This window comes from Dendrobates tinctorius, unplaced genomic scaffold (assembly GCF_039654945.1).
Source record: "Dendrobates tinctorius isolate UK_male_01 unplaced genomic scaffold, ASM3965494v1 ptg000094l, whole genome shotgun sequence".
Classification (NCBI taxonomy): domain Eukaryota; kingdom Metazoa; phylum Chordata; class Amphibia; order Anura; family Dendrobatidae; genus Dendrobates; species Dendrobates tinctorius.
Genome location: NW_027361762.1, coordinates 13,703,671 through 13,718,200, shown reverse-complemented (window position 1 = coordinate 13,718,200; position 14,530 = coordinate 13,703,671).

The following is a 14,530-nucleotide window of genomic DNA, read 5'->3' as shown; positions in this document are numbered from 1 at the left end:
CCCGGCGCGACACCGGGGAAGATGGTGGATCTACCAGCGGCTCCGGATCCGCGGGGGTCGCCGGCAAGACCTGTGCAGCCACGCCAGGTCCGGACAGGAGCTCCCCTTCCTCTGCTTCGGCTCCCTCGGCTGCATACAATTCCTCCAGTATCAGCGGCAAAGAGGGTATCATGCACACTGCCGATGGCATGGCAGCGGCTCCAAGGTCCACAAGGTCTGCCAGGAAAAGATCCGGTGCAGCAGCGGTGGGTACCGGTGTCATGGGTACCGCAGGTGTAGGCCTCTCCTGGGCGCGCTGCCAGCTCAATCTTCCCAAAGCCTCCTGCCTCAGCCGCAGCCGGGTGGTCAGCGTGACTATTTCTTCTGCTATTTCAGCTTCTAGTTGCTGGTGGTTCATGTCGGAGTTTGGGTTGGAGCCTTCAGCCATGGCGCTGGGGGTTTGCACTTCCCCGCGCTCCGCAGACCTCCTTCCCTTACTCTCCAAAATGGCGTTCTGCACTCTTCTTCTTGCTCCGCCCTTCAGCTCGCCACTGGCTTTCTCTGCCCCTCCTTCCGGGGGGGCGGCGTATTCTTCCCGCGCCTCCATACCAAGCCAGTATACAAACCCCTCAGGGGGTGGGCCATGCATCTGTCACATAGTAATTCAGGCAGGGACGGCACAAGACTCTTTGCGGTCTTTTCTTAGGACCTCCCATCTCTTCACGCCCTTCTTCTCCGCGCCAGCGGCCATTTCTAATGTCCATTTTACAGTCTATTAAATTTGGTCTTTTGCACATTTTCAAAAATTGTAAATCCAAGGCACACAGAACCGAATGGCATCGGGCTTCGTCATCCTGTTCGTGATGCCAAGTTGGCTCGCCCTCCCAGGGCTGTGGGGTACTCAGTACTGGGCCGGTATCAGGGGAATGTGTCACAGCAGCGGTGACCCGGTCCGTGTCCCTGGGCGCCCAAATATCAATGGCGGTGGTGTTAAAGGTGTTAGAGTTTATTGGTATAGTTCGTGACGCCACCCGTGGTATTTGGCAAGTGAGGTATTAGCCAACGCTGCGTACAGATCCTCTGGGACTGATGGTGTGGTGCAGCAAAGATGGTATAGCTCCCCACAGGTGGAGCTGTAGTCCCAGGGCAGTGTAGGTGCAATGGATGAGGAGAGGCGCAGGATGGTGTAGATGTTGTTACCCAGATATAGCGATGCGGGAATAACTGGAGGACACCAGGGTGTGCGATTCCAAAGCTTTACTCACTGTTTGCATTTCACACAACTGCCTGCCTCCGTACCATGTTTTCCAGGTCAGGGCTCCAGCCAACCTCCAGGCAGGACAGGACTCACCCTTCCACACTCCGCCACTGAACAACTCCTCAAATGCGCCTGTAGGTGCGAAGCACTCCAGTACTTAGTTACCCTGGAATGCCTCTCTCTAGATGTTCCTAGTCTTTACTTGTATGACAGACAGCTGTAGCCTGCTTCGGGGACTCCTCTCCTGAATCCCAGCTCTCTATCCGTTTCGCTGTTGTGTCCCAAGTCTATGGTGGGAGTAAGGCGTTAGCGGCTCACTACTCCTCCGGTGTCTGTTGCCGGATATAAAGATCTAATCAACTTCGGGGACGGGGCCCCAGTCTTTGCACTGAGAACCTATAGGCAGGGTTCCTATCCAACCCACTCCTCCTCTCTGTTCTCCTTCTCCTTCGTTCCGATCTGTTCAATCTCTCTCTTATGGAATCTGTAGTCTTCAGTCTGTCTCTTTCTCCTTCTCTTCCTTTCCTGAGAAGCTCGATCCACTAAGACCAGTCCTCAGCCTCTCCTGACTGACTGCCTTCCTCCGCCTTGAGCTCCTCTCAGGCTGACCTGCTGTCAGCCTGCTCTCTACCTCAGACCCTCGTCTGGCTGACCTCCTTCTCTGGGACTCACCCCAGACTCTCCTCTTCAGACTGACCTCAAATCCTACACTTTCCCTCTCTTTTATATCATCTAACTCCAACCACCTCCCAGCACATCTCGTGTTACAAAGCAGGGTTTCACGAGGGGTGCTCTGCTAACCCCCAGCCTGAAGCTGTTATGTGGCCCCCCTGAACTATCCTGTGTGTGGAATGCTGGTGTGGAGCGTGGTCAGGATTTCCCACCTTACCTGGATGGTGGGGCACTACACCTTAGGAGAAGGTGCAGTACCTCTGTGGCGACTGAAGCCTCAGGGGCGCCACAAAAGCTCTATTGAACAAACATCATCTTGTCCTATCCAAAGACAGCTGATAACATCTGTTACTGGGACAGCTGATAACATCTGTTACTGGACAGACTACATGACTACCTTTGTTTAGCAGCCGCACAGCGGTACTTAATAATAATAATAAATTTTATTTCTATAGCGCCGACATATTCTGCAGCACTTTACATTTCAGAGGGCATTTGTACAGACAATAGACATTACAGCATAACAATAATCACATAGATTATAACAAATACAAAGAGGAAAGAGGGCCCTGCTCGCAAGCTTACAGTCTATGAGGAAAGAGGTAGACACGAAATGTGGGTGGTAACAGTTGCCCTGATTGTATGGACCAGCCATAATGTTAAATGTGTAACAGTACAGACACAGAGGGCTAATGGATGCATAAAACATGTGGGAACATGATGCGGTACTTCTTGTAGATGAGTCAGAAAGAACAAGGGCTCCAGTAGAAGGCAAGCGCTTCATCAAGTGGCCTCTCCTCTTCCTCCAGCTTAACTTTCCACATAGTAAAATCCACAGAGATGGCAACCCAATTATCTTTGCTTCCTCCCATGTCTCAACTCTCCAACCCCTCAACTTACTGAGGGGGACCAGTCTACATGCATGAAGCGGCACATGCACCATCAACATGCTTTTGCGACCCAATATACTTTAGGAATCTTCACATTGCTTACTCATCATCACTAATAAATAACACTAATGTTTGACATAAAATTAATAGTTTTATAAGTGTTAAATATATTAATATATTTGTAACAATATAAACTGCAAAAAATGTCTGCATGGGATAATAGCCCCCCATAAAATGCTTAACATAAATGACAAAAAACAGACGACTCCGATTGTGGGGTTAATTGGCCGTCAGGCTTTACTAGGTAATTCCAAATATATACAAGAAAACTATTAATTCAAATTTCGTAAAATTAAATATTCATAAAACTATAATGAGTAGTCATAAATAAGATATCAAAGCCCAGGTGGGCTTAAGAAAATTGACCCCACAGTAAAGCCAAACGACAAACTCGAAGATCCAATCCAACGTTCCATATTGCGGTGGGCGGGCGGGTGACTTCTCTTCAGGGCGTCCAGAGCTTGAGTGAAAAACCTCTCAGCTGTTCATTTGAATAATTTCCCTTCCCGCCTGGACGCTCCTCCAATCACGGCGTCCCTTACCTCAGCAGCCCAAGCAGCCAATCACAGCATGCCTAGGCTCTGTTGCTAGGCAGAAAAAAGGCTCTGGTTTATTTTCCTCCTGAGGAGACCCCAGAGCACTTCAAGCTGTAGAATGGTCCATAGGGTAATCATTAACCCTTTACTACAAAATCTGAAACTTCTCGAAATCCATAAAGAAATGTTCAGGGAGGCGTGATCCCATGGCACCCGAACACTAATCGTTTACCGGGTCCCCCATGGGATAACAGCCCCCCATAAAATGCTTAACATAAATGACAAAAAACAGACGACTCCGATTGTGGGGTTAATTGGCCGTCAGACTTTACTAGGTAATTCCAAATATATACAAGAAAACTATTAATTCAAATTTCGTAAAATTAAATATTCATAAAACTATAATGAGTAGTCATAAATAAGATATCAAAGCCCAGGTGGGCTTAAGAAAATTGACCCCACTCGGGCCCGCCGAAACGGAGGAGCCCCCCCAAACCCGACAGCCATTTTTCTATCACACTCTGGAAGTCCAGGTTTATGATATCCAGTCCTATCTCACTTAAATGTATACCATCCCATCTATAAAAACCGAACAAAAAACCTTCCAAATCAGAGTGCCTAAAAGAAAAACCACCCACACTTGGCATAAATCTTGCCAAGGTGCGGTTAACCCTTTTCCAAATTTTTTCTAAAAAACGGAGCTTCGGCTCTTTCCACAATAGTCAGGGAACGACCTCGGAGAAGACGAAAACGGTTGAAGGAAATTTTGATCTGAAAAATGTAAAATCTTGTTTAATATGAGAAAGGAGATCCAGAGTTTTCGTCCTACCCAAATCGCCCCCCGCTACGTGAAAAATCGCCAAGTCAGGGGGGGGGGGAGTAGAAAAAAGTCTGTTGACAAAAGGAACTAATGCTTCCCAGGATAAATCCTACCTTCCGAACCACGAAATGAAAACTTCGGAAGAATTGAAAGACAAATTAGCAGAGTAGGGACGCTTATCTGCCCTCTTCTTTGCCCAAAACACCATGGAATCACCGATAATCCATACGCTCTTTGGAACTGAAAAGAAGAAAGAAAAAAAAAAAACAAAAGAAAAAACTGCCCCAAAAAGAGGCAGAAAGGAACTAAACTAACGCATGAGGGTGCACACAAGTGCGCATCCTGTGCGAGGCCCACCTCCCGATTTTTCGAATATTCCCTTCCGGAAGACCGACGTTTGAGGCAAACGTGGCCGCCCCTACCCTGAAGGAATGGGAAGAGATGTGGGAGTCCGCCAGCCCAAGGGCCGTGGTACATTTGCGCAACACCGCATTAAATTGAAAGATCGTGACAGGGGAACCATCTAGATGAACAAAAAGCGGGGCAGGGCCGAGAGGACGAAATTTCAACCACCTGGCGACATTAGAGACCGGGCATAAAGGAGACTCGGGGATGGCCTTAAAGCTTATGCAAGTCCCTCTACCTATTTGGTCAGTCTTAGAGTATCTAAGCAGGATCGAACAACCCCCCTTAGAGAAAGAAAAATCCTGAAATAACAAACCCGAGAAAGTTTGACGATTCCGACAAACTAGTTCACTCACTCTGAAAGCTCCAAAAAATGCAAAACAAAAACAAGCACGAAACAAAAACGTTTCGAACTCGCTGAAGCAAACCATCTGAAGCATATTACTAAGCTTAAGTAATAATTCCAGTGAAATGGCCTTCCTCCCATCAGGGCGGTAGGACTTTTTACCAAAGCCTTTAAAAAACTGCTGTATAGGGAATAAAGAAAAAAGTGAATGCTTCCCCAGGAGTTTAAGGAAGAAAGAGATCCCCGAAATTTGCTTGTGCAAATTAGAATAACTAAACTTATTCGCCAAGAGGCAATGCAAATAACCTAACACAAAATGTGTATCGACTTTACAGAAATCCACCTTTTTCTTACAACAATACACACACCAAGTATTCCATGCAGCCGAGTAAGTGGCCCATGTGGCAGCGGACACTGAAGATCGAATGTGCTCCGCTACTAAAGGATCAAATGAGTCCAAAGCTGTTCCGGGAATGATACAAGATCCATTTCCAACGACACAAGGTGTCCTGCTCCATCCAACCCGTTCTGGGAAGAAAGACAAGATTGAGAAGGAAAAGATTTAACTTCACAAAACTGTGCTTTTAACCAAACATTAGATTCCAAACATAAAAATACTATTTCTCTTAACAACGAATTGACCAGAGGATTCTTTGAAGACAGATAGTTCAAGGCCATCACTACTCCTCTGTCATATGACAAAAGCATAAGTCTCTTGTTCCTAAAAAATTTTTTCCAAAGCGATAAAGGCACAAAAATAAAAAAAATCTTACACGCTGTGTTAGAAAAATTGGGTGTGCCGCTATTCCACCAAGCCAGCCACAATTAAAAGACAAGTTGCGAACCCATAGATATTTGCATGAAACTAACGTTGGTCTCATCAAAAGAAAAAGAAAATTCCAGCGAGGAAGTAAACTCCTCCTGAATGCAACAACGCCCGTTGAACTGCTCAATGAAACGTAACCAAACCCGAAGGTCATCCTTCGCGTCTCTGCAGAGTCGGATATAATGATGTTGGGAAACGATCCCTTTTGTGGCATCGTAAAGTCGCTTACAGAATGCCCTTCCCATTGGTATGATCCGCAGAGCAAAGTTCAAGCTGCCCAAGAGGGACTGCAGCTGTTTTAATGTGACCTTATCCCCTCGCAAGGCATCTAGAATTATTTCTAGGATATTGTTCCTTTTTTTTCCAAGGGAAGACTTAATTCCATATGTAGAGAATCAATGTGCATCCCTAAAAAATCGAGACTGGTGCAAGGAAAAACAGTCTTTTCCGCCGGCAGCGGGAACCCGAAATGCTCCAATAATTAAAAAAAAATGGAAATAAAAGAAAAACAATCCCTAGAATTGGGGCTGCCCAAAAAAAGGAAGTCATCAAGATAATGGAGCACCCTCCCATGGGGAAAAATTTGCAAGATGGCCCACTCAAGAAAAGAAGAAAATGTTTCAAAATAAAAACAGGAGAGTGCAAAGCCCATGGGAAGGCATCGATCAAAAAAGAAGGCGCCTTTAAAATGGAAACCCAGGGAGTTGAATCCGTCCGGGCAAACCGGAAGGAGCCTGAAAGCTGATTTTATGTCGGCCTTAGCCATAAGTGCACCATTACCAAGGTGTCGGAGGTGGCCCACCGCCACATCAAATGAGGTATAAACCACCGGGGGAAGAATGTCCGCCACTTCATCATTTAAAGACGAACCGGCGGGGTAGGACAAATGGTGAATAATTCGATAACAGCCAGGATCTTTTTTAGGAACCGCCCGTAAAGGAGATATCCTAAAGTTCTCAAAAGGGGGGTTGGAAAAAGGCCCAGAAATCCGGCCTAAACCCAGCTCTTTATTTATGTAGGCCTCTACCGCGTCCTCATGCAAAGCCAAAGACGGAAGATTCCTATGGCAGGTGCAACCTAAACCGGTAAACCCCGGGACCCAAAAACCGAACTGAAAACCCTTAGCGAGAATTTGAGCCCTCTCCCAGTTTGGGTAAGAATTTAGAAACGTCCGCATTGCGTCCAACTTCACTGGGGTCCGGCCCTTTATGCCCAGACTCCCTAGAATTTCCAGTTCCTTGAGAAGACTGCTTCTTAAAGCATTTGGTGACTGCATGCGAACCACCGCAGGCAGAACATTCGTGACGAAATCTGCACGAGTAGGGCCATTTGCAGCCCGAGTCGTTATATGCAAAACAGACCCCTTTTTTAGGGGTCTGACTGGCAGAGACTCTGGGGGCTGGAGTGCGTTGGGGGAGTATAAGGCTCACCCACAACCCAACATCCTTGGAACCCCAATGTACATTGGGGTGCACCGAAAGTTTCTGTCTAAACGCTTCATCATAAAGAAGCCATGACGAGCCCCCAAAATTGCAGTATGCTTCCAGAATTATATCCAGATGTTGAAATAATCCCGAGCATACCGAAGCATCTCTCTCACCCAGCACAGCAGAATAGATGCAGAATGCTTGCAACCAATTGTGAAACGACTTGTAAAACCGTTTTTTATCAGCTTCTCCTTCGGACTTGTCCTCTTTTTTTATCAGCAGAGGAAAAAACACTTAAATGGTTAGACGGGAGAAGAGTGAAAAGATCCACGTGTTCTTTACGCCAGATCTTATCCGTAAGCGTTTGCGGCAAATGAAAACCCAGAGGCGAAACATGGCAAGTTAAAGCCTCCTTAAGAAGAGAATCAGAAACCCCAGAAGCTCCCGCATAGGGAACCTGCGCAGGAGTGCCCTGATCTTTCCGGGGACCTGCCATTGCCTCAGATACCGCTTGTTTAATCATAGAATCATAGAATCGTAGAGTTGGAAGGGACCTCCTGGGCCATCTGGTCCAACCCCCTGCTCAAAGCAGGATTCGCTAAATCATCCCAGTCAGATGTCTGTCCAGCCTCTGTTTGAAGACTTCCATTGAAGGAGAACTCACCACTTCTCGTGGCAGCTTGTTCCACTTATTAATCACTCTAACTGTCAAAAAGTTTTTTCTAATATCTAATCTGTGTCTCCTCCCATTCAGTTTCATCCCATTGCTTCTAGTCTTTCCTTGTGCAAATGAGAATAAAGTTGATCCTTCTACAATGTGACAGCCCTTTAGATATTTGTAGACAGCTATTAAGTCTCCTGTCAGTCTTCTCTTTTGCAAACTAAACAATCCCAAATCCTGCAACCTTTCCTCATAAGACAGGGTTTGCAGACCGGTCACCATTCTGGTCGCTCTTTTCTGAACTTGCTCCAGTTTGTTGATGTCTTTTTTAAAATGTGGTGCCCAAAACTGGACACAATATTCTAGATGAGGTCTGACCAAAGAGGAGTAGAGGGAAATAATGACTTCACGTGATCTAGACTGTATGCTTCTGTTAATACATCCTAGAATTGCATTTGCCTTTTTTGCTGCTGCATCACACTGTTGACTCATATTCAGTCTGTGATCTATTAGTATACCCAAATCTTTTTCACATGTGCTATTGCTTAGGCCTATTCCTCCCATTCTGTATATGCTTTTTTCATTTTTATTGCCCAGATGTAGTACTTTGCATTTTTCCCTGTTCAAAACCATTCTGTTAGTTGCTGCCCACTTCTCCAGTTTATTTATATCTTTTTGAATCCTCTCTCTCTCTTCTCTAGTATTAGCTATCCCTCCTAGCTTTGTGTCATCAGCAAATTTAATCAGTTTACCCTCAATTCCTTCATCTAAATCATTGATAAAGATGTTGAACAATACAGGGCCCAGGACAGAGCCCTGTGGTACCCCACTTGAGACATTCTTCCAACTGGATGTGCAGCCATTTACGACCGCTCTTTGGGTCCGATCACTAAGCCAGTTATTAATCCACCTAACAGTTGCCTTGTCCATGCCATACTTATTTTTTCAATAAGGATTGTATGAGATACTTTGTCAAATGCTTTGCTGAAGTCAAGATATACTATATCTACAGCATTTCCTTAATCAACGCTTGAAGCTCAGGAAAATGAGAACTGTGGAAAAGGGGCAGAGTGATCAAACCCCTGTTGTCTAGAATGCCTCTGGTTAGCAAAAAATGCTTGACTAATACCTGATGCAGCTGTCACAGATAACACAGACCCATCATCTGAGTCACTCTGTACAGCAGACCAAACTCTAGCCGCATAAGCAGCCTCATTATATGAAGCATCAGTCTGAGGCACCGCTGGACAGCTCGGTGCCCCAAAGCTGACCACAGGCAAGCCAGCCACATCAGGTGGCAACACCTGTGGCATGACATTGCCCTGCACCATCCTCCCCTCCTTCACCAGATTAAGCCTGGAGATCTTACCGGATCCTCCGGCTGGGTCACTCGTCTGTTGCCACCGGCTCCGGTATTATCTTCCTCCTCTTTCTGGCCGAACCACTCTGTTGTCCTCTGGTGTTGCCTGAAACACCGGGAAGCCCCCTGCGATCCATGGCAGATACTGAAGATGTCTGGCGACGTTGTTCCTGACGTCCCCGGCTCCTTACCGGTGAAAGCTGTGGGGAGTAACGACGATTCGGTTTCTTTCTTCTGGAACCGGACAACTCCTCAACAGGCAATTGCTCCGACGTACCCGACATTCTCCTGCCATTTCTGGCTACTGTCTGCGGCTCTTCTTTGGGTTAAGCACTGATTCGGTACCTAAAGTGCCCAATTCAGCTACAGTCCCCTCCGAGACAACTGCCTCCGGCGCTGCCGGTACACTCGGTGCTGGTGCCGATAGTAAAGACCGCAGAAACTCCAGACCTTTTTCTGAACTGATTTTCTGCTGAAGTTCTGTCAGTAGAAGCTCCATGGTTACTTCTCTTCAGGGCGTCCAGAGCTTGAGTGAAAAACCTCTCAGCTGTTCATTTGAATAATTTCCCTTCCCGCCTGGACGCTCCTCCAATCACGGCGTCCCTTACCTCAGCAGCCCAAGCAGCCAATCACAGCATGCCTAGGCTGTGTTGCTAGGCAGAAAACCGGCTCTGGTTTATTTTCCTCCTGAGGATACCCCAGAGCACTTCAAGCTGTAGAATGGTCCATAGGGTAATCATTAAACCTTTACTACAGAATCTGAAACTTCTGGAAATCCATAAAGAAATGTGCAGGGAGGCGTGATCCCATGGCACCCAAACACTAATCACTTACCGGGTCCCCCATTACTTTACATCTATTTTAAAATTCCCAAGTTTAAAAAAATGGCAGCATTCCAATTAATTGGGAAAAATAGAGTGTTTTATGTGTCCACACAAAATAATGTTTTAACTTGAACTCCTGAGAATCTTTTTCAAGCAAAAAAAAAAAAATCTAGGGGCTGGATCTGAGAAGCTGCTGTGTGTGAGCAAATCTGAATCCCTAAATTGTCCCTATCTTTTCACAGATAAATTTGATGGCTGAATTTTTTCAAAAATTTGTATGTTTAGTCATGGCACCTGAAGGTTTGCAGCTCTTGAGTTTTGTAAAATTTGGATTTGGATTACACTCCGATGTATTATATCCTGCTGTAGATTTCATATAAGATTTTAATCATAGAAATAGAAAGATCCAGAAAACAAACAGAATGATCTAGAAACAGCAGCAAACCCAGAAAATTATCGTTAGCAGGAACAATGACAAGTCCTCCCTTCCCCCAGTGCAGGGTTTTACATAACCAATAACCATCCCTCCCCCACACAGAGCAGAGGCTGAGCACTGAGCCTATCCCTCCCCACCGCAAGGCTAGAAACATGAGAGCACACAAAGGAGAGCTCAGAGAGAGAGAGAGAGCGCCACTCCCTCACTATGGAAGTGTGCAATAACCAGGGAGCCTGTGCCTCCTCCTTATACAGGGGATTAGGAGCAGCACAGAGTCCGTGCCCCCCCCCACATTACAGATGAGTCACACAGATATAATACACCACCTCCCTATGAACTACAAAAAGAAATGTGCAGCATGTCCGGCCTGTCACACCCGTATATATGACACGGATATAAAAGCTATCCCTCCCCAGCACACAACTGAGTCATGTGAATGTCTGCTGTATCCTGCACATGTGACATGTACAGATGAACCGTACCCGCCTCTACATGCTTCCATGGCTGCATCTAATATAAAAGGAAAAGCAGAAAGACTCTAACCAGCATATCCACAGCAATACATGCAGGAGGTAGTCATAGTCCAGTCCTGTTAAAGGGGTCTTCTCACATTTGGAAGTTATCGTTTATTCGTGGGATAGGTGATAACTTCCTTATCACTGGGACCCTCACTGATCCCAAGAACAAGTCATCTGCTCTATTCAGGGGCAGCACGGTGGCTCAGTGGTTAGCACTGCAGCGCTGGGGTTCTGGGTTCAAATCCCACAAAGGACAACATCTACCAGGAGTTTGTATGTTCTCCCCATGTTTGCATGGGTTTCCTCTGGGTTCATAGAATCATAGAATCGTAGAGTTGGAAGGGACCTCCTGGGTCATCTGGTCCAACCCCCTGCTCAAAGCAGGATTCGCTAAATCATCCCAGTCAGATGTCTGTCCAGCCTCTGTTTGAAGACTTCCATTGAAGGAGAACTCACCACTTCTCGTGGCAGCTTGTTCCACTCATTGATCACTCTAACTGTCAAAAAGTTTTTTCTAATATCTAATCTGTGTCTCCTGCGATTCAGTTTCATCCCATTGCTTCTAGTCTTTCTTTGTGCAAATGAGAATAAAGTTGATCCTTCTACAATGTGACAGCCCTTTAGATATTTGTAGACAGCTATTAAGTCTCCTCTCAGTCTTCTCTTTTGCAAACTAAACATTCCCAAATCCTGCAACCTTTCCTCATAAGACAGGGTTTGCAGACCGGTCACCATTCTGGTCGCTCTTTTCTGAACTTGCTCCAGTTTGTTGATGTCTTTTTTAAAATGTGGTGCCCAAAACTGGACACAATATTCCAGATGAGGTCTGACCAAAGGTGACTTCACGTGATCTAGACTGTATGCTTCTGTTAATACATCCTAGAATTGCATTTGCCTTTTTTGCTGCTGCATCACACTGTTGACTCATATTCAGTCTGTGATCTATTTGTATACCCAAGTCTTTTTCACATGTGCTGTTGCTTAGCCCTATTCCTCCCATTCTGTATATGCTTTTTACATTTTTATTGCCCAGATGTAGTACTTTGCATTTTTCCCTGTTAAAAACCATTCTGTTAGTTGCTGCCCACTTCTCCAGTTTATTTATATCTTTTTGAATACTCTCTTCTCTAGTATTAGCTATCCCTCCTAGCTTTGTGTCATCAGCAAATTTAATCAGTTTACCCGCAATTCCTTCATCTAAATCATTGATAAAGATGTTGAACAATACAGGGCCCAGGACAGAGCCCTGTGGTACCCCACTTGAGACATTCTTCCAACTGGATGTGCAGCCATTTACGACCACTCTTTGGGTCCGATCACTAAGCCAGTTATGAATCCACCTAACAGTTGCCTTGTCCATTCCATACGTAGTCATTTTTTCAATAAGGATTGTATGAGATACTTTGTCAAATGCTTTGCTGAAGTCAAGATATACTATATCTACAGCATTTCCTTGATCCACCCAATCAGTGATTCCGTCATAGAAGGAAATTAAGTTAGTCTGACATGACTTATTAGTTACAAACCCATGCTGACTCTGTTTAATCACTTCATTCTTATCCAGGTACTGACATACATGTTGTTTAATAATTTGTTCAAAGATCTTTCCTGGTATAGAAGTCAGACTCACCGGCCTATAGTTGCCTGGGTCCACCTTCTTCCCCTTTTTGAAGATAGGAACAACATTTGCTCTTCTCCAGTCTTCTGGGACTTCTCCTGTTCTCCAAGAATTTTCAAAGATTATGGAGAGGGGTTCAAAAATTTCTTCTGCTATCTCCTTCAGTACTCTGGCGTGTAATTTATCTGGACCTGGAGACTTGAATTCATTTAGGTTAGCTAAGTGTTTCCTCACTATCTTTCTGTTTATAGATATCCTGGTTTCTTCTATACCCTTAATAGGACAGTGAAGAACAGTTGATGTTACGTTTCCTTTCTGAGAGAAAACAGATGCAAAATAGGAATTTAAAAGTTCGGCCTTCTCAACACCCTGTCTTACCATTTCATCATTTTCATCCTGTAAAAATCCTATAGCATCTTTGACTTTTCTTTTACTTTTGACATATCCCCAAAATCCTTTATTATTGCTTTTGACATCTCTTGCAAGCCTCAATTCATTTTCAGCTTTAGATAATCTGATTTGTGCCCTGCAGGTTCTGCAGACAGCATTATATTCTTCTTTAGATTTGCCTCCCTCTTTCCATTTTATAAACATTTTTTTCTTCCTTTTTAGCATGTGCTTAAGTTCTGTGTTCATCCATCCTGGTTTCCTTAAATGCTTCCTATTCTTCCCTCTTTTCGGAATTGTTAACAATTGTGCTTTGAGAATTTCATTTTTCAAGATTTCCCATCCTTCCTGGACATTTTTGTCTTTAAGGATATCCAGCCATTGGATTCCTCCAATTCTCTTTCTGAATCCCTTAAAATCTGCCTTTCTGAAATCTAACCTTGACGTCTGAGTCTTCACAGGTCTTCCTCCTCTAGTTATCCAAAATTCTAAAATAGCATGGTCGCTACCTCCAAGGGTCCCAGCCACTTTTACCTCCTCAACCATTTCCTCCCTGTTTATAAGGATTAGATCCAAGGTAGCAGTTCCCCTTGTTTTATCCCCTACCTTTTGGAAGATAAAGTTGTCAGCAAGAGAGGATAAGAATTTCCTTGACCTGTTAGTTTTGCCTGAGAGAGATTCCCAACAAATGTCTGGGTAGTTGAAATCTCCCATGATAACTATGTCATATTTTTTGGAGAACTTGGTTGTCCGGTTTCCTCCCACATTCTAAAGACATATTGATAGGGAGTTTAGATTGTGAGCCCCATCGGGGAGAGCAATGATAATGTGTGCAAACTGTAAAGCGCTGCGGAATATGTTAGCGCTATATAAAGATTATTATTATTTATTCATTCTTATGGGAACCCACAGATCGGCTGAGAGCAGAGCTTACCTATCTCCGACAGTCCCATTAAGAATGAATAAGGTGGCAGTGCACATGATCGCACATCGCTTTTTCAGAACCCCGAGTCTCATGATTGCTGGGGGCATCAGCAGTCGGACCCCCAGTGATCAGGAACACATAAAACTTCACAGTACAGATATGGTTCCATGCACTGGGATTTGTTGTTCAGCCCTTGCAGAACTCTGCTGATAACACAACTCTATATGGACCTGGCAGAGATTCTGTGCTTCATCACTTGCTGAACAGACAGGATAACAATGAGTAATCATCTCTGGGAGGGAAGAGGATGACGACTGATGAATAGCAGAATACAGGCATCCTACAGGCTTTCACACGCGCTTATTACTTTGTATTAATTACTAATTTATGAATTTGTATTAATAATATACAATTCTGATGTATTCAATTACTATGGTTTATTTCTCAATAGATGACGATCACTAAAGGCACCCGATGATGTCAGGGGAATGAGGGATATTTGTGCTTTCGTTCTCCTGGGATACACAGGTGTCTGGCAGCGGCTTACTCTACAATAATCATTTAAAAGAAATGGATGCTCAG